The 19710-nt window shown below is 42.7% G+C and overlaps 1 protein-coding gene across 2 annotated transcripts in view; it reads left to right on the top strand.

Moving 5' to 3' along the window:
* Positions 1 to 19710, top strand: part of NHS (NHS actin remodeling regulator) — a 244250-nt gene that overhangs the window by 30237 nt on the left and 194303 nt on the right. The gene's annotated exons all lie outside the window — the stretch shown is intronic.

Raw genomic sequence — 19710 nt, 5'->3', positions numbered from 1 at the left:
GTTTCCAGACATTGAAGTCTTATTAGAATAAGGGACAGGCAGTTCTCCTGGAGCCTGCAGCTCTGTGTGTGCCTGTGTGTGTGGAGGGGGGACCTCAGCCAAGGTCCAGGCCAGGTTTGCAGCTGAATGTGCCCACGATGAGGGAGGAAGGTGACATGGTGTTCTTTCACTGCTGTTCTCATCTCTCATTTCTGAGATGTCTTCACATTTGTTTCGCTCCAAAGCTGAATAACAAATGACTCTGTCTTTCCTGGTAAAATGTCTTTTCCATTCTTCTGTTTATCCTTTTTTTATGTCTTATTGAGAATTTCCAGAGTTCACTTGCAGTGATGGCCTGGGACCGTGATTAAATCATGATTTACTAAACCCTGCCAAACCTAAAGTAAAATATGTTTAACATTCTCCAGCTGTTCATCATACATAATCCTTGACTTATTTTTATTTTTTTTAAATATTGAGCTGGTATCCTGTAAAAACACTCCCGGGAAAGCTGCTCATTTGCTTCTATGCCAGCAAGAGGCTCTTTGCTTGCTGAAATAGCAGCATTATATGCCTGACACCTTGGTTCTGATGGGTAACAAATACCAGCCAGTAGCTTCCCAAAACACAGAGCACTTCCAGGATGGAAGAGTAAACTCAGTCTTACATAACAATTCTCACAACACACACTAAATGAGACCTGTAAAGCTGTGATGGTATGGAGGTGCTCTGGCTCCAGGAGCAGAGGAAAGGAAAGGTGGTCAGTAATTGCAATGCACGTAGGTAATTTTGTCATTCCTTAAAAGTTAGGAAATGCTTTCATTGAGGCAAGCTTTGGATTTCTCTGCTGTTATTTTCCATGATCTTTTTCTGTGTTTTGGGTCTGTGCTATTAGAATTTGAATTGTGGAAGCTCCAGGTACCTGCTTAAACCCAGGCTTCTGGTTTTTGTATTGAATTATTTGTTGCATTCCTTAGCTCTGTTTGTCTGGCTGGATGTTTCCCCACATGCTGAGTGCCAAATGACTGCTTCCTTGCTTTCCTCTTAAAAGTAGCTGTGCCCATCATGAAGACTCCAGGCCATGCAGGCCAGTATCAATCATTGGCACTTGTAGCATCCTCCTGTCAGATGGCTTTGCAGGAGACACAAGTTGGGACTGGGTGTACGAGGTGGTCTTGCAGGTCTTTGCAGGGTTTGGAGCCAGACCCTTCAAGTACTCATTGGGAGCAAGTCTTCACCATGTGCTGGAAGATTTTATGGATTTTCCTCAAGTGATCTCTTCATGAAGTTTTCTCCTGATTCTGCTGAGACAGTTGCTGTCAATAATACTTGAAATCAAACTTGCTTTGGGCCCCTTGACTGTGGTAGCACTGCGCGGGGGCGTGAACGGCCCTGGAATCCGGCTATCTGGTGAGGGGCGAAGGCCAGGGCCCCTGCGCATCAGAAAACAGCCCCCCTCGGCGGCTTTGGCCTCGGGCTGAGCTGGCTGATAGCTCGGAGCAGCGCGGTGAGAGACGAATTAGGAGGCGACCACATGCTGGGGGTAAACTGTCGGTTTATTACAGAAGAACCAACAAGGAGAGGAAAACACCCAGCAAATGGCCCCGAACAAGGGGCAGGAGAGGGTTTTAAGGGAAAAGGGGGGAAGAAGGCAGGGAAACCCGGCTATCCAATAGAAATACATATTTGGAGGTACGAAACATAACTGATATACTAAAGTAACCAACTGTTATAAATCATAGGAGGGGCTCCGGGGCTACAGCCAACCATACCTCCCAGAGAAAAGAAAATTCTCGAAACCTGGGAGGAGAAAAAGAGTGATTGACTGACCCCAAGGAGGAAACAACTTTCACTTTATAAGAGAAACCAAGGGAGGAGCAGTTTCATTTCCATAGCAACATAACTGGCAGGGTAGCAGCAGGAAGTAATACAGAAAATGGGGGGAGCAAACTGACGAACTTAAGAACACACCACAGCATCTCCCCGTTTCTTATCAAATAAAATTAAAATTTTCTATGCAACTCAAAAGGAAGGTGTCTGCGGCTTGTCCTGCCAATCTTCGCTTTCTTCGAGCTGGAGTTCGCTAGCCCACTTACGTTCTTGAGGCAGCTCTGTGGATCCCTCTTCATCTGAATCTCCTCCGGCTTCTGAGGAGAGGTCCTCCAGCTCAAAATGTTCCTCCAGAGGAAGTGCGGCATGATTGACAGTCATTGAGGTGGCTTTAGCTATTAGTCCTTTGATCAAACTACGGATCAGTACGATCAAAATGCAAAATACAATCAAGCTCAAAACCACTTTACAAACTGATTCTAACACCGAAAGAACATACCACAGCATAGCACCAAGAGATGAGGCAGACAGACATTTGAGGACAAAGCAGGAGGGAGTATTCAAACTAATTTCAAGGATCTTTCTTTGCTGAAAGATTTTTGATAGCCTCTGTCCTATCTTACTCATGGGGAAGTCCTGATATTTTTCCCTCATGTGAGTTTAACAGAGATGTAAACCTTTAACTCAGCCACACCTAAGAACAACCTCTGAAGAGGCTGTGTTTGGGGCTCTACTTTGAAGTAGTGGTCTTTTTTTTAAAGTTGTATGTTTTGAATTTGGGAAAGGGCCCTATGTCATCCACATAAGATTTCCAGTTGATCATAAGGCAATTAAAATCTCCTTCAAACAAGCTGGAGCCTGTTTACATATACTCAAGTGCAGCATCTATCCAAGTGCTATGTGTAGATTTCATTTTCTTTAATTGCTTATAGTGTGAATGATTAATTTGAGGGGAAAGCTCTGCTGGAGTAAAATAAGGATCTGTTTCTTGTCATTGTGTACTGTTCTAATGGGGAATGAAATCTGGGATTTGAATGACTTGACAGTCAGCAAGACTGTCTTGCTTTTAACAGCTCAATTTAAAACAGAGCAACAAGAAAGGAATACAAACCTATGAGCAATGGATTTGAGTCTCTTGACATCTGATTTTAACAACACCAAGCACCTCATAAAGTGCAACAGTTTTTCTTAGTGTGTGTGTCAGGGGGCTGGTGATGCATTTGTTCAACACTGGTTATCAGTGCCCTTTTGCATTCACTGTGTGCTTTTGGTGGGAGGAACATTTTCATTAGATCTGTCTCTGCTGAAGCTGTCTCCTAGCCAGGTGGTGCCAAACCAGAGTGTGCCCATGCACTTAGGAGCACACACAGTGGTGTCTGGGGGCTCTGACAAGATGACTTCACCCCTGGTGTAGCTGCTGTAGCACCATTGGCTTCAGTAGGACTCGGCTGGAGAGTAAGTGGCCCCTCACTTGGCTGCTCACCACAAGCATTGTGACTGCTTCTGGTATTAGAGAATAAATAGATTTTTTTCCATGGTTACAGTACATCTAGTCTTTAATGTTCTTGCTGATTACCACTGACGCAAAAAGTCTGCCTAGCATGCCTTTTATATGGAGTATATGTCAGTGAAGCTTAAAGTCTCTTCTCCTCCCCTAGGCTTCACTCTGCAGTCATGTCTTTCAGACAGCTGAAATGCCATACCTCATTCGTTGGGCTTTGTAGGGAAATGTTTGATCTAATCATGTCTGAATATTTTAAAAGGTTTTCGATAATGTTATGCTGGAAATGTGCTTTAAAAAGGTCTGTATCCCTGAAAAGTATGTACATATATTTTAAAGTTCTCCCTTCAGTGTCTCCCAGATTTGTGTCAATGAAAGTATTTCTTGTTTCCCATTAAAACCATGTCATAGTAGTCCCTGTGTTTCATGTGTCTTTTATGGTCCTGTTTATGTGTTTAACTCACATTTGAAACTCGTGCTGAAAAAGACTCTGTCAATGGCACAAACAGTTCCATCATCACTCCTGCAAAGTGTCTCAATCTGTTGAAAGGAGTCTAGAGGAGGACCACAAAAATGATGGGAGTGCTGGAGCACCTGTCCTGTGAAAATTAACTCAGAGATTGAGGAGAGGAGACCTTATAGCACTTTCTAGTACATAGGAGAGGTCTACAAGAGAGCTGGAGAGGGACTTTTTACAAGGGTGTGTAGTGATAGGACAAGGGGTATATTTAGATTAACTATTAGGAAAATATATTTACTGTGTGGGTGGTGATTTACTGGAACAGGTTGTCCAGAGAAGTTGTGGATGCCCCATCCCTGGAAGTGTTGAAGGCCAGAATGGATGGGGCTTTGAGCAATCTGGTCAATTAGGTGTCCCTGTCCATGGCAGGGGGGTTAAAACTAGATGTTCTTTAAGGGTCCCATCCAGTCCTAACCATTCTACAATGGTGTGATTCTAAAGTAACTTTCATTAGTTCATGTAATGCTGTAATTTGAAGCGTGCTTTGTCATTCTGTTGAAGTTATGCTTATGCTAGATAAGTCTGGGGAGTTCTATCTAGAGGGCAGTTTAAATAAAACTTCTGGTGCTTCTGTCCCTCTGCGCTGAGTTCTGAACTACTGACAAAAAAAATATCGCCTTTGCTGTATTAACCAGATGCTTTCATGTGATCCATTGTTAAGCTAGTTTTTCCCAGTATAAAATTTTTTATAGCTGGGTGATTCCTGAAAATAAACAGGGTAAGAAATCCTAAACTCATGCTACAACTACACTGCAAAACAGATCCTGTCTGAGATAAGGTGGACCTAAATTATTCTTGCTGCTTTTCCAGAAGTTACAAGGGATGCTTTGGTCTAAGGAAGTCACCTACGTGATCTTACAGCAGAAGTATAGTTCCATCTAGTTCTGTTCAACTGCATGTGCTCTAACATGTCATGAAGCGTCACTGCTGCAAATGAGAACAGGTGGGACTTAGTTGGGCCTAGTGTGACAAGTTAGGATGCAATGGGACAATGGAAGGGAAGAAGAATACAGTAAGGAAAGAGGATGAAACCTTTGTTTTCAAAGTTTCAGTGCATACAGAATATTTAAAAGATGAAGTTCAAATGAAAAAAAATCATCCTGTCTTAAGCTCAGTATCACTACAACAGCAGTTTGTTGATGCTTGTTTTCCTCAATGTTCCACAAGACTTTGTCCTCAAAATAATAATAACGGGAAAAAAAGGAACCTGATCTGCCAGTTTCTGATCAAGGTTGTTTACAAGCTTTTTGGCTTGCTTCCAATGGAGTTCTGTATGTTTATCTCTTGAAATAAAAAAAAAACAAAAAAACAATAAACACTCACCTGGGATGCTCCTATGTCCTTCTTGCCTCTCCTTTTCAAGGTGGAAATAGTATTTCCAGAAATAGTAGGTGTTAGGTCTGTTCCTAGTGATAGTGGGAACCTATGTATGAGTGCTCTGCCCTCTCTTCAGGAATGTGGCTGAATGTCATTTGGCTGAGGTGTTCAACAGGTGATGACCCAGATATAGACATACACATGTACAGATGCATACATGTACATGTTCCATCTCCTCTTTGCATTGCAGGGAAGACCGTAATAGAGGTGTAGAGAAATCTCTCTGATGGTTCAAAATCATCCTTCTGAAGTAAAGGTAGCTGTGAAATTAGGGTCTGCAGTTTGAAAATGGAATGGGATCACCAGTACTGAAGGAGGCTCTGAACTTTTTGTCCAATGTAACAGTTAGTCAAAAGCATCTTGAGATAACCTGGTTATCTTGAGATAACCTGCTAAATATTTCTAAATACAGTAAGGATGGAATGTGAATGATGTTCACCTGCCCAGCCTTTGCTGCTCAGGGCTTGATAGCCATGGATGTGACATGCTGAGAGAGAAAGAGAGAAATGTGTGGGAGTCAGAATCATCAATATGCCCAGAGGGAATCAAAGCTTCTCCAGATGACCTAGCCCCCATGAACCTTAATGCAGTTGAGCTTTAAACTGCCTTGCAGCTTCTCTCTTGAAAAGAAAAAGCCACAACCAACCGCAAAAGTTACATGAAATCATTTTGAATGATGGTTTCATTATTCAGCTCCAGTGGATAAACTTCCTGTGGGCTTAATTGAAGTGCAGATTTCTCCTATATAGAAGTCAAGGCCCTGGCTAGTCTCTCCCTTTAGTAGGCCTTAAGAATTATTTCTCTTTGCTAGCTCTCCAGTGTGCTCCTCTGAATTACTTCTTTAATTTCTTTCTGGAAGCTCCAGCTCTTGCTGTGGTTGTGTGCAGATTGAGGTTATGTGATGTCAAACTCTTCTTCACCACATCTGAGTGTGGAGCCACTGTAGACCCTTTGGTACCTGGGTGAGGGCTAGCTCCCCTTGATGTTTACAAGTCCTTGCTTCTCTCTCATTTTAGAATCGTGCAGGGTTGGCCAAGGGGCCAAGAGAAAGCAATCAGGGAGTGCCTGTTGTCAAGGAAAGGGGGAGAAGGAACCAGGCAGAAAACTGACTGCAGAAAACTTGTCATCTCTGGTCATCTTGCCAGCTCCATTGTGAGTCAGAAGAGAGAATGGGAGTCAGTATGAGGTGCTCCAGGGTTTCACCTGAGAATAAGACATCACTTTGATGCTTTTTATACCCTGGAATGGAAGAAGATTGGTGGTAATGATGTTCAGGTTTTTATGCATTCCTTAACCTTCCATTAAAGGAAGAGGGATTCCTCTTCTGAGCAGTGTTTGGGATCCCTCAGTTAATGTGCTGCCTTTTAATGAGGGAGTGTTGGAAAGCACCATTTGTGAGGACACATCAGAATGCAGCGTGTCCCACAGCTTGTGTGTGTAACTGTGTCATGCAAGATGCAGAAAATTCAAAGTGCCAGACCAATATAACTAGAGAGTCACGCTGGAAAAGATTTTGCTGCATTGCACTGAAGGATGTATGAATGAACTAATAAATAAGTAAATACATCTGAAGGAGGAGGGAAGGGAAAGTCCAGTCCACTGCTTCATAAACTTCAGTGCCACATTAACCAGTTTCTCTCTTATTGCAGACCTGCTATGCTATCACAGTGCTTTAATGTTTAATTCACTTTGATTTGCACTACAGAAATATCAAGTGTTTCTGCAGGCAAACCAAGGCATCTAAGGAGCACTGCTGGGAATAAAACTCTAGGAAGACCTTCTGAGAAATTAGAGAGGGGGCACTTTATTGGTTTTTATTCCAGTCCTGCAGTTCTGCTCTGTGGCTTTGTTTTTCCCCCTCCATTTAATGAGTATGCGGGACAGATTGATTTTAATATCGTGTCCTCAATTCTGTGCATGACCCGTGGAGGCTGTCTATAGCAAGATTAGAAAAACAAGCAAATGTTTAATTTTGTAAGGGGGAGGGGAAAGGATTCAAAGGCTCTGCTGCCGTTAAAGAACATGACTGATGCAAAACAGACATATTGAAATCCTCTCCTCAGAAAAAAGGGTTTTGATCAACCCTTTTGTTTCTGCTACTTTCAGGTATCCAGATAATGTGCATTTCATAAGGAATCATCAGCAAAAATTAACAACCATTGACACTTTGTTAATGTCCTGTCAAGTAGGTGGTCAAATATGAATGAATTGTGCCACAGGGACACTACAGACTCTCCATTGCTGCTTCAGGTGTCTGATGAGTCCACTTTTTTCTGCATGGCTGTGAAGGGTTTAGGTGTTGGCAGACAGAGACATCATGGAGCTCTGAGCAATTAGGTGTGCTACCTGTGCACTGTACAAAAGTTCAGTTCCTCCTGAGGGCATGGTGAGATGAAAGAGGTAAAAGGCCAAAGCTACCTTGGTGTCACCACCTTCCTAAAGCACGTGGTGGAGTTTCTGAGCACGCTGTGTTGGACTGAAAAGTGTGTACAAGTATCCTGAAAGACCATCTTACAACAGTCATTTAACCCAAGATATGAGCTCTGCAAAAGTCATGTCTGGAAGCTTTACTTTGTGCTTCAACAAGCTCATTCACCCCACACAGATTTGAGCCACCATAGTGCTAGGAAACAGCTGAACACTGAAAGCAGAGGCTGAGGGCCAGCGGCTTTTCATGAGTGTGGATGCACCACAGAGGAGATGAGCCTGCTGGACTTCACATCTGGAGGGGGAGAAGCAATTCCCCTTTGGGTTGGCACAGTGGGGAGGGAAGGCCCATGCCCACAACCTCACCTGCAGGCCTCTCTTTGCTTATTTTGGCTGAGGGACACCACAACAGCACCTCCTGGGGCCCACAGCCCCTGAACAGCTCCAGGTCTCACATGCATCACGGGATGCGATCATCTGAAAATCCTTCTGCCATGCCAACAGAATCAGAAAATCCTAGTGTGTGTGAAGGGAAACAAAGCCCCAATAACCGTCCACAGAATTACTATAATTCATCCTATTTTTTTCCAGGCTCTCTGCACAGTTTTCGTGGTGGTGCCGGCAGACTGCAGAAGTACATGTGCAAATAGCTAAGTTGTAATTTGCAAGTGCAATTAGCTGGTTTTGTGAGTGCAATCACAGTAATTGCAGGAGCCTAACTTATGTGCTTCACTGTTTTTCATCTTCAGAGCAAAGACTAATTAAACATTAATAATAACATTAACAGCAAAATTAACATATATATATTTGAGACCATGAATTATTTGCTTTTCTGCAAGTAACATAAGTGTGAGGGAGACAAAATGCATGTTGAGCAGAAAAGAAGCTTGCTGCACTTTTTTGGACTCCCCCCATACAGCTGCTTCATCACCGTGCTGGTGTTGTAGCTGTGGCAGCAGACAGACTCAGGCATGAGGATTAGGGCTCTTTGTAATGAAATCTAGAGAGTGCATGCCATAGGAATGCAGGCAGTAATGTGGGAAGTCATCCTCAAGATTCCCACTGCATACAGCACTGCAAAAATGCACATAGTGCTTTATATGAGGAAATTCTACTCCTTAAGGTAGTTTACCAGTGCCAGGATGATGGTTTTGGCCATGAAATAGTGCAAATTCACTAGGCCAAATCTGGCAGATGTAGGAAGGATTCAAGGGGAAAATAGGTTCTGTGGAGATTTAGGTCATTAGGTAAAAAGGAAATTGGAAGCTGTTCTGAGTGTTGTGGGTGGTATGGAAAAAAGGCACAGAGCTGAGAGTGGGAGAACACTATAGGTGTAACACCCAAACTCAAATGTCTATTTTTGTTCACAAGAACAGGAAGTTGATTTTTCATTTCTTATCTTGCCATATGATGGATGCATGCAATACAATGTGAAGACACTGGCTGTTTCTGGATGGCTTTCTGCTCTTCATTTACCTTCACTGCAGCTCTGTCACTCTGTCACTGCTTTGAGTGGCACAAGGAGTGAAATGTTGGCCAGAAATGACATCTTCTTTTCTTCAGACGAGTTGGGATGAAATTTAAGTTTCACTAATTAATAATGATTAATGAAATAATTAATGTATATTTAATTAAATGATAGCACTGGTGGTCTGTTAACCCCTTACCTGAGTTGTGCATAAACCAGCTGTTTATGGCAAGCTTCCATCCATGCCTTTTAGCCTGGAGATTTATTTTTCACCTGATTAGTGGCCACTTTTGCAGCCTTCAGGCTCTCTGTCCTCTTTAATTACTCCTTTCTGTTCATAGTCTGTCATTTGCTTAGTTTCTGTAAAGCAGCTTAAAATCAGTCAGGACAGACTGTACTGGTCACTGAGAATTTCAAGAGGTACAAATGATCCATAGTTTTTTATAACAACTGAAAAATTAAAACCCAATAAAACTCTGAGCTTAAAACATAAAAAGAAACTGCCCAGGAAGAATAGAGGGGCATAGAACGAGAATTCCTTAATACCATGCTATCATGGTTGAAGGAGCTGTCATGACTCAATCACAGGCTGAGATGGCTGCTTCATCAGGCGTGAAGCTCCATTTATCCTCCTTTCTGTGAAGGTATATGAGAAATGATTCCTTGTTACTCAGAGGCAGGCTGGCGTGCTGCTGAGATGGAGCACTTCTGACATATGAAAGCACAGGAGCTGTTGCCTGACTTTGGCTTTTATGAGTTGCTGGAAATACTAGTCCAGATCTCATAGCTGAGAAGTTTAGGTCACTGTTGGGTGCAAGGAAAGCAACGTAGATCATGAAGTGCAATGAGCCAATATTAGGGGACAGGTAGCTGGTGCCTGCTCTTGTATTTGTGTATCCTGGCAAAAGCCCTGCTTCCAGTGAAAAGTTCCTTGTAAGCATGTGTGTTTGGCAGACCTTAGATAAACCAAGCTGGAGAGCAAAGGGAGAAAGATGAAGTGCTTTGCACTGTCTGCAGGAGTAGGTAGGGAGGCAAATCTTGTACCAGAGGCATCACCTCTGAAAGCCTTTCAAAGTCTGGGATTTTGTACTTGTCTTTATGTAGTTAATTGGCAGGTGCTTGCTCTCTTATTTGGAGACACAGACTACCAGAGGAAATGGCTCCCTCCAATTGAGCTAAAGATGGATTTTTTCTTTTCTTTGAACAAGTGCAAGGGGGAGGTGAAAGCAAAAGCCCCAGGCTGTGGGCAAAACTCAGCTGAAACCTCCGCATTTTGGACAGCTGGTTTCTCCTGCAATTATAGACATTTTGATGATGGGTTTAGAATTCCTATATAAGTAATCCTTATCTCTTGTTTATTGAATGCTCCAGCTGAGCCAGCAATCTGATATTGTCAGTAGCTTATGGGAGGTTGAGGGCAAAGCAAGAGCATGGAGGGGGGAGCAGCCCCCTACCTCCCCACCCCTTCCTGCAGACAGAAAAGCTTCTGGAAAGGGTGAGGAAGAGAGGGAGTTTGTTTTAACTTTGCTGTATTAAAACAAATAATAAAAATTATATGTTGCACGATATAGCAAAGTTAAAACAATGCATGTTATTGTGCATGAGGATGATATGAAAAACTGCTTAAAGTTTTTATAGAGAGAGAACTCAGGCTGCTAATAAGCTAGATCTAGGAACATGGGAGAACAGCAAAACAGACCCTGAATCTGCATTTCTCCTTGCTGTGTGTCTGCTCCAACTGTCTATGAAGTTAGAGCCTAGCTGGCAGCACCTGTCTGCATTCTCTGTCTTTGTTCAGGAGGTAGAGCAGTGATCTTTGCCAGTGCTCTGCCTGGCTGTTGGAGGAAAGATGCTGAGGAAATGCTTAATGGAAAAACACTTGAAGCTAAAACCAAATTTTTGTTTTTTCATTGGAATAATATTTTCACCCACAGATACCTCCATTGTCTAGGATTAATAAGGCCAACTCTACCTTTCTAAAATGCTGGTTTTAATGTATTACTTGATAATCTGTAATGCTTATCCACCAGGTGACATTAATTGGGAAAGTTTTTTTTCAGTCACTTCCTTAGGTTTACTGCCAGAGTTGGGGTTGAGTCACAGGGCTCTGTGCTGGCACGCTCCCCTTGAATATCTTTATTATAATGACCTGGATGAGGGCATAAAGGGCATCCTCAGACAGTTTGCAGATGATACCAAGTTGGGATTTTTTGTGTTGATCTGCTGGAGAGTAGGAAGGCTCTGGACAGGCTGGATTGATGGTTTGAGGCAAATTGTATGAGGTTCAGTAAAGGCAAGGTCCTGCACGTGGGTCTTAACAACCCCATGCATGCAGTGCTACAACCTTGGGCAGGAATGGCTGCAAAGATGCCTGGCAGAAAGGGACCTGGGGATGTTGATCAACAGCAGCTGAGCATGAGCCAGCTGTGCCCAGGTGGCCAAGAATGCCAGTGGCATCCTGGTCTGTGCCAGCAATAGTGTGGCAGCAGGACCAGGGCAGTGATTGTCCCTCTGTACTCAGCACTGGTGAGGCCGCACCTCAAATCCTGTGTTCAGTTTTCTGCTCCTCAGGACAAGAAGGAAATTGAGGTGCTGGAGCCTGTCTGGGGAAGGGTCTGGAGAACAAGGCTGATGAGGAGCACAGTCTTACATGAAGCAGCTGAGGGAGCAGGGGTTGTTAATCTTGGAGAAAAAAAGGCTCAGGGGAAACCTGATCACTCTCTGCAACTGCCTGAGAGGAGGCTCTAGCCAGGTGGGGGTTGGTGACGAGAGGCAGGACAAGAGGAAATGGCCTCCAGTTGTGCCAAGGGAGGTTCAGATTGGACAATAAGAAAAGTTTCATTATGGGTAGAGCTGTCAAGCATTGGAATAAGCTGTCCAGGGAAATGGTTGAGTCACCATCCCTGAAGGTATTTAAAAGACATGTAATTATGGCACTTAGAGGATGGACTAGTAATGAATTTGTGGATTTGGCAGCACTGGGTTGTCCTGGTTCTGGTCAGCACAAATTTTTGCAGTAGCCAGGAGGGGCATGACCAGGACTGGAGGTTATTCTATGCCACTCTTTTGTACACTCTTGTTATTAATATTCTTGCTGTTACTGTTTGTTTTCTTATCTCTTTGCCGTTTCCAGTAAATTGTTATTATCTCAACTGGTGATATTTACCTTTGGTGCCTCCAATTCTCCTCTCCAGCTGCCCATGAGGGGCACATGGCTCAGAGAGTCTCAGTGGGAACACAAAATTGGGGAGTACCATTTCTAAATCATGATATGGGGTAACAGTGGGACTCAGTGTTTTTAAAGGTGTTTTCCAAACTAACCAGTTCTATGATTCTAGGTATTTTAGTCAAAAAGCTACAAGAATGTTAAGGAAAGGCATGAGATCTTTCTCTGGTCTCTCCAAAGCTATTAGAACCGAAAAGGGCATGTCCCATTCAGAAAACTGTAAGTGCATGCTTCAGCAACCTAAGAACACAGGGATTTCTTTGAAAACATTAAGGTTTATCTGGTCAGTGAGATGCCTTTGACACAATAGAGCTGTTTCAGGACTAGTTGTTTCAATATTCCCTCAAGAGGGCAACTGTCCAAAATGTACTGTCCTCCAAAGGGCAGCAGCTACCTCCTGAGTGTCAGATGTGGTCGTTACAGTAGATGCAGAAGTTTTTAAGAACAATTAGAAACCACTATAATTGTTTCTGCTCACTTAATTAATTTAAATATCTTCACTCTTTCCCCTGCAAACCTAGCTATACAGGAGCTATATAATAAAGATAATGTATTTGAAACTTTTTCTTTTTGTAAGTGCAACACATTACTAATGAATGGTGTGAAATAACCCTGACTCGTTGGGAGGTAGTGTGGATGCCTGGAGCATCTCCTGCTTTTATAATCCCTTGTGCATCACACCATATTTTAATAACCTCTAAGTACTCTCAAACTATTTGCTCCCAGACTGAGATTTGCTATGAACTTGCAATGTTGCTGGCATTTACCATTTCACATCTCTGGTGGTGAACACAACAGTCTCACTGTTTTGCTCCTCATCTTCTCGTCTTACTTATCTTACACTGTTTTTTTCCAAATGTCCATTCTTTTTTATCCCTTGGCCCTTTATTCCACCCGCATTTGGATGGCAAATCATGTTGACTGCCATCTCCCCTGAGAACTTCTCCTGGGAGGGTAGAGCTGGGTCTGACACATTGTTAAGCAGCATCTTCTCCCCTACTGCTCATCCCAAGTGTGTTTAAAAGAAGGTTGGCACTTTTGGAGAGAAAACTTGCCTCTACCAATGTGTTGCTATGGAGGGAATTCACTGAGCCCTCCCATTTCTTTCTCAGTGGAAGAGAGAGGAAGATTTTGGTACAGTCCTTGTGATATTTCAAAGATGGGCTGTATTTGTGACTGAGAGAAGTTTTCAGATTCATTTGTCAGGTTTGGGGGATGACAGGGGTAATCCTGTGAAGGGAGACTTGTCCACCTTTGATGGGTTTTGCTGCAACATGCCATCAGTTCATATTACTGTTGACAAATGCTTCCATGTACTTGACCGAGTCACGGTTGCAGTCACTGTCTGGGCTTGAGTATTCCAGCATTTCGTGACTGTCGTCTTGAAATTAGGATGAGTTTCTGGCATATTCCCATTCTGAAATCTCATTTACCACTGCCTGGATGATCTGTCTCTATTTTATTCTTCTACATCCATGCACACAAAATCAAGAGAGAGTATTTTAGGGAGAGGCGTCATCAATCCTCAGGTGGGGGAAAAGTCAGCTACAAATGCAACTGGGACATGTATTTTTCTTTCACAATGCAGTGGAGAACTGAAAATGAAACTAAGGGGAAGAGTTATCTTGTAGTATAGCTGTTGTGAGGACAGAGATAATCTGAGGGGAGATCAGGTAAGACGCCCACAAGTGATCTGAAAACCAGCCAAAATATTAGGGAATGACAAAATAGTAATTTTAAGCTTTTGTTTTCATTAAAAGTAATGCTCTACTTTGCTACAGGAGTGAGACCAAAGAGTAAATACTGTTGCTACCATGAAGAAGAAAACCATAAAATTCCTCCTTTCTTTTAAATGAAGAGAAATTATTTGCAAAGGATATTTCTCCCACAAACTAACTTGTTTTCAGAGGTTATTTCATATTATATGGCAGAGCATTTAAAAAATGCACATATTTTTAGTTTAATAAACAATTAATACAAACATAGAATCATTTATGTTGAAAAAGACATTCAAGATCATCAAGTCCAGCTGTAAAAATTCATGCAGTCATAGGCAGCTGAGGCTGGAGGGAACCTTGGAAGATCATGCAGTCCATCTCCTCACCCTGAGGCAGATCAACTGCACCAATGTCATTCTCAAAAGGTGTTTGTTTAACCTGTTGAAAGGCCTCTGATATTGAAGTCTTCATGGTCAGCATGTTCCAGGGCTCTGCTATTTTTATTATTGGAAAGTGTCCCCAGCTACCCAACTGGAATTGTGTTCTCTGTGATGTAAGCTGGTTACTTCTCTGTTCATCATGAATATAGAAAATTGACTTTTCTCCATGACAGACTTCATTAATTTGAATACTGATGTCCTACCTCTCCTTTTTTTCTCAGACTAGACAATGCCAGTTCTCTTTGTACTCTCAGATAATTTTTTAGTCATCGCATCTTTTTTCATTTCTCTTCTTTGGATTACTCACAGAAAGGTTTGCTTCAGAGTGATGCCTTATCCAAGAGTTGGTAAGGAGAGGTGATGGACAAAGTGTAAGTTCTTGCTATTTCCTTTTAGTTCAGAGGCTCCAAATACTGAAACTGAAGATTGGTATAGGCTGTTCTGAAATGTCGGGTAGTCAAAAATTGCAGAGAAACAGTCGTTGTGTTAGACCTTATAAGTCTATTTTAAGTGAGTTGCAACACGAAGATAGTCAAAATCTAGTCTTAGAACAGTGATGTTTATTAAAACAAAAAACACCAAGCAAATTTTGAACATAATAATGCTTTTGGTTTATTTTAAACTTTTCTCTATTTTGAAAATTTTCTCATCTGTAGATGCTTCTTCACAATTATAAGGTTTAATTTTTTTTTCATTTCCTCTTATAAAAATGGTAATCTTAACTCCCAGTCAATTACCTGACATCAGGAGTTTGGGTTGTAGGAAAACAACTTTATGCAATTAATAAAGTTGCCAGATGTGATTACTGGGTTTTTTTGAGGGGTATCAGCTTGATTAATAAGGAGGTGCCAGTATAAAATTTAATTTTTTTTCCTTTTTGGAATATTACAGTTGTATTAGAAAAAAACAGTTCTGGTAAAAATCCACAGTATTCTGCTGGATGTTCACTTCCTTGCAAACAGCTAAAGGCAGGGTGGAATTAGGACTCATTGCCAATATTTGGGCAGGTCACTTCTGTCTCCCTTTCTGCCCTTTGTGGGAAAGCTTGGGGGGTGGCTGTAGCTGTAGCTTGGGTGAAGGAGTCATTCTCCACCCATGTTTGGAGGATTGAGTTACCCTCTGTATGGGGAGTATTTTATGACAATGCCCTGAGTTGATTTGTTGTTTTAAAAATTATCTTCTGTGGAAAACCCTTATATCTCTCTGCTCACTTTGCTGCCCTGCCAGTCCCTTCTGTCTTTACTTTTACTGCTGACATTTTGTATTCTTCTTATTGTTGCCTGCTTTGGCTGACCTGATCACTTTTGTAGTTTTGTTGTTCTTTTTCCCTTCCTGCCCTCCCTCTCAGTTCTGTTTTCTGCCCATGATATATTGCAGTTTCCAGAACAACAGGAAAGAAAGATGGGAGGATTAATCAAGAGAATCTAAATTAAAAACTATAAAATCTGAAAGCCAGGCTGGATGGCTTAGGATGTATAACCTCACTCTCCAAGTCACTAGTGATGACTGCAAAGCCTCCAATGAAATGGATGGGTGATCTTGTCTGGATAATCAGCAGAAAATTTTCTACTCATTCCCCACAGCCCCATCTGGCAGATCCTTTCTGGCATCTGTGATGGGGATGCCAGAACTGAAATGGCACATTAGTATCTTCCCACCCTATTAAAATATGTCCTTCTAAGCCACTCTTGTGCCTGCTGGTAGGAAATGTATCTGGCACTGCTCTGACAGAGGGGTTTGCTTCCATCTTACTGAACATGCACACATCCTGCTTACAGCAACCAGCTTCTCTTTGGTTCAAACAGCATGGGCTCACATGTCTCCCCAAAAAAATCACCTATTAAAGTGATACTGAGAAGCTAGGAGAAAAATTCCCTTCATATTTACACTACATCTGCCCACTGTTTGTGCTGAATGATGGAAAATGTACCTGCCCAGCACAGGGGAGAGGGAGAAAGGCTGCATTGAATAAAACCCACCAGGGATGTGGTCCCACTGCTTTGTGGGGGCCATCAAAGTGAGGGCTCCTGTCACTGAGCACATCCCCACCCTTGCCTTTCCAGCATTGTGCTACCTGCAGATGCACTTGGGAGAGCCTTTAAAAAGCGGCTCACTTAAACAAGGACTGGAATCTGGAGGTGCAGCACCTGGCACTTGACCCTGTTGAACCTCCTGGAGTTTACATGGGATGTTCATGGATGTTCTAGTGGCAGTGCAAAGGTGTTTCCTAAGCTGCAGGTATTCACAGCACAAAGGAGGAAGGAACTACTGTGCTGTGAAATATTTTTTATCAGTGTAAGTACATCTGTAGCTACCACTTTAATTTTACAGGTAAAACATCACAGCCCCAGCTGAAGTAATCAAACTATTATGGAAACTTTGGATAGAACAGGTCTTAGAAGAATTAAAACCCAGAGGGACTGGCTTAGCTTGAACCACCAAGTTATTTAAACTAAGCCAGAAGCTTCAGGCTTCTTTGCCTGAAGCAATTGAGGGAGAACCTTGGCTTTCAGGATACAGTAGGGATGAGGAAGAGGAGTGCCTGGTACCTGCAGCAGAGTGACAGGTGGCTGAAGACAGTGGGATAGGGACTCTCCCATAAGAATTTCTGTATCCACAGGAAGACTACTCTCCAAGGACTGAGTCATGTCAACAAGCTTTTAAATGTGTACCAGGTAGTGTAGCTGCCTTTTCTCAAGGAAACTCTTACAGGATTTTATGGTGATTTATTGCGCTCTCCTGACCAGAGGGGAAGACATCCCCGTATATTGTTTGTGCCCCACTGTACAAAAGAGAAAATCTCTCTTCTAGGCCTTAGTTTATGATTGAAATGTGTAAATTAAATAAAAACATGCCTGAGTTCTGCTAGCACTCGCGATCTTAACGCAGTGATCAGCAAATTGCAAATGCAAATCCTAAGATCAGTACACTATATTTGGATTTTTTATATGAGTAAGGTTAAAAGTGATGAGGTGGAGCTGAGGGGCAGTGTTTGAAATTTACATTTGCTTTTAGCTCACTTCAAAATAAATATGAATAAATCCATCAGCTCTTCACCCCTTTGTACTCCTTGGCGCATAGTGGTTCTCTGTTTTATTTCTGTGGTGCTATTACAGGGTTAACACTAGTGTCTGTTCACCAGTGGGCCATTTCAGAAACTTTAGTAACTCCATCTTCAGAAACAGAGGGATTGTCCTTGCAGTTCACCAGATTATCTGTCTGCTCCTAAGATGAACTAGTTGTGGAATAACCTTTTTTGGAACAGGTCCTTCTTCTTACAAGAGCTTTGGCAAACGTTTGACTGGTATTTTTTTCTCTGTAGCTATTAATATGTTGGCTTTGCTCTGTGAAGTTGACATGGTGCAGAGTGCTCAGTCTCATGTGGCACCTCCAGCTGCAGAATCTTTCCTCTCACCCCCTTTGTATAAGACTGTACCTGCAGAGGAGGGGGATGTGCCTTAGCCCCCTCCTTTCCTCCTATGTGAGCTATGGGGATTCTTCAGATTTTTGCTAGGCAGTTCATGAACATGCAGGAAACAACTGAGAGGGCAAAAATTGCTGAAGTGTTGGGTTTACTGCCTCTTTGGTGGTTTTTTTTTTGGTTTTTTTTTTTTTTTTTTTTTTTTTTTCCTGAAGAGTGGGGACTAGATTCAGACTGCTGATTTTTCCGTCATTCTTTCTCTAGTGAAAGTTTTGTTATCCTAACTGGCATGATGTCCTTCTTTTCAGGATGGTTTGTCATCTTGGCATGGCCAGTGAGATCATGAATAAAGAATAATAAAACTAAAGAAACAGATGAAAGCAACAAATGAATTATTCTTTACTCCTAGATAGGACCAAGCTGGGTTACATGAGTTTCTTTTGTACAAGGGGATGAAGCCCTCCCTGAGATACTGCTGGCATCAGACTTACTTGTCTTTTTGTAAAAGCTGACTGCTCTAAATTTGCACATTCACCTTCCATGTTATTATGGGCTCCTAGAGTAAGGCATTACTGTTAATGTTTGACTCAGATATGTGAGAATGAATATTTGTTTCAGAAAGCAAAGAAACCTACTCATGTCTATCCATTCTCAGTCAGCTGTGAAGCCAGATTTCCCAACCAGGAGAACAGTTCTTTGGCTCTTAACCCACTCCATGAGACCTTTGATAAGAAATGGCCAAGAAACTCAAAGCTTTTAAGAAGCAGCAACTTGTTATTTTTTTAACACGTTTAAATCTCTTTCAGTTCTTGACATGGTTTGCGAAAGTTAAAGTTGACTTGAGTGCTGACTTCTTCATTTTGTAACTTGGATGGAGGAGAAGAACCTCCCCACCTTTGCTCTGTAGAGCCTACTGGGAGTGCTGAAATGCAGCCAAGTCTTTAGCCATGCTGGTATTGATAGCTGTCTGCCAGTTTTGCAGCCTGCAAAGGCCAGGCACATACTGCAGCAGGCAGCTTCACTGGAGCACCTTGATGCTACAACCAGAGTCCTGTGAGGGTGCAAGCTCAGTTAGCACAAATCTTGTGAGGGACACATGTGACAAGGCAGTGAATGCATTGCAGCTGCACCCTGAGGACAGCTCAGGGCTGGCTTCCCTCAGAGGCTGCAGGTGTGGGGCTCAGCACCCATTGGGGAAGCTCCAGGGGGAACAGCAATGCCAGAAGCTGTAAAGCAAGCACTAACCTGTTTGAGGAAGGCTGGCAGCCTGTTTCTTGAGGTCCTTGTGATCTCTAAAACTGAAGTGTCCCTGTTTGCCATGGGCTGCCATCACCCTTATGATTTTTAAGCTCTTCATGTTCATGCAGAGCTTGTGGCCATCTTTCTCTGTGGCCTGCCAGCTCAATCAGGGGGTAGGCATACAGAGCTGGGGGTGGACACACAGGCAGTCCCTACATACTGCTCAGGATGTGTGCTCTTCCTGGCCCTTTCCCTCTGACTTCCTATGCACAGGAGATGTGTTGCTCCCAGCTGGTCTGTGAAGGCTCAATTAGCTTTGCCATTGATCCCTGCATGGGATCAAATGTCTGGCTTCATTGGTGCTTGTGTGTACTTATGAATATGAGCTAGCTGGGGAGCTAATCTGTACATTTTGCACTAAGATAATTCAGTTTAATGAAACACAATTTTAGAACTGCAGGTGGGACATTGTTCAGGCGCTGCGTCTTGCTGGAGCCAAGACAATAACAGTGCTCAGAGAGTTGAGGGCTTGGATTGAGACCATTGCCAGGGGGAAACTTCACT

The sequence above is a fragment of the Zonotrichia albicollis genome, chromosome 2 (assembly GCF_047830755.1).
Source record: "Zonotrichia albicollis isolate bZonAlb1 chromosome 2, bZonAlb1.hap1, whole genome shotgun sequence".
Classification (NCBI taxonomy): domain Eukaryota; kingdom Metazoa; phylum Chordata; class Aves; order Passeriformes; family Passerellidae; genus Zonotrichia; species Zonotrichia albicollis.
This window is presented reverse-complemented; position numbering and strand designations above follow the sequence as displayed.